Genomic DNA, 1,536 nt, shown 5'->3' with positions numbered 1-1,536 from the left:
CCATTCTCAAGGTTCGATGTGCAACCCAAGGGAATGATGGACGGATGGATACAAATGGAAGGATATGCTACCAGATTCCCTAAAGATGACCTCATCAACAAGATCAGTGAATGCTCTAGGAGAAGAATAGGAAAGTGATCCTACTTCTCTAATTCAGCCTGCTTTAACTTCAGAAAATAATCCAGAAGTATTTGAAGAGATTATAACTGATCTTCTTAGAGCAGTAAATACATTGGCCATAGGAGAGCAGATTAAGGAATACACTTCCTTAATCCACATAGGAAGTGACACTTAGGATGGTGAGTCGAGACTAGTCCAACTTTGAGCCAGTAATGATAAGACCAACCCTATGAAAATCTTTCGGTCTATACGCTCCAAATACTATGAGCATTTGGATGCCAGAGAATTTGATGGTCCTGAGGAATCTGATGAAGAATAAGTGGGAGTGAAATCAACAACGAAGAGGATGATGATGATGACGATGAGAATGAAAATGAAGATGAGAAGGATGGAGATGACTCTGATTCTCGAGAGGATGATGGGTATCCAGACTGGGATGACTACTAAGGGCCTTGGTACAATTATTATGATGATGAGTTAGTATATTACTTACTAGAACATTCAATATGTTTCTTAGTCTATGATATTGGTGGTGATGATGTAATAACTGACCCAACAGGTGGCATTTACCCTTCCCTCTGCATGGGAGGAGATGGTTCTACGTCAAATTCAAAAAGTGATGAAGGATCTAGAGAGCCGATGCAAGTTTATTTGGACGAACCAGATTTCCTAGTCAAGTCAGAACAAAAGCTGTGTGAAGTATACTCCACTGTATTAAAGATGTAGGAAAGGATAAAAGAAATTGACAAAATGTTGGGGGAAGTAACCGTCAGTGATCTTTACTACCGGGAACAATGGGATGATCTGGAGGAAATAGGACCAGATGACACAATCACACAGGCGGTAGACACTGCATTCCAACTGTAATACCCCGCTTCTTAAACCCGGTCTGATTTCACGGTTGAACCGGTTTAACCAAACAGGAACCGAGCCAGAGGAAATTAGAGCAGGTTCCTTATGGGCTATGATGGCACGGGTGACCTTAAACACCAGCTGGCCCGACAAGTCTGAGCCAGTGCCAGAAGAGACGGGAGTGCCCAAACCGTGTACGTGCACCTACCATAAGGCTATGTACGGATAAAACAGGTATTATATCCGTATTTTAAGGTATATACGTATGCTACATCGTATGCTTGGGTGGGGTGCGCGCCGAGGTCCGAACCCGGTCAAAATCCCAAGTTTTGGCTCTCAGGTGGGTAGGACAGGTGGGTGCACCCACCTGAGTGACCCATCCAAGAGCACTATTCACTTAATTAGGAATGGTATATAAGGCTTTATGACTTTCTTTTCTTTCCATTTATTACCCTCGTACATTGGTGAGAAAAGTAAAGAGGAGAGAGAAAAGAAAGGGAAGAAGAAAGGAAGAGAAGGAAGAGGAAGAAAAGGGGGATTTCAGCGGCGCCGAAGCTCGGTCTT

Source organism: Macadamia integrifolia, unplaced genomic scaffold, assembly GCF_013358625.1.
Source record: "Macadamia integrifolia cultivar HAES 741 unplaced genomic scaffold, SCU_Mint_v3 scaffold2917, whole genome shotgun sequence".
In the NCBI taxonomy this organism is placed as follows: domain Eukaryota; kingdom Viridiplantae; phylum Streptophyta; class Magnoliopsida; order Proteales; family Proteaceae; genus Macadamia; species Macadamia integrifolia.
This window is presented reverse-complemented; position numbering follows the sequence as displayed.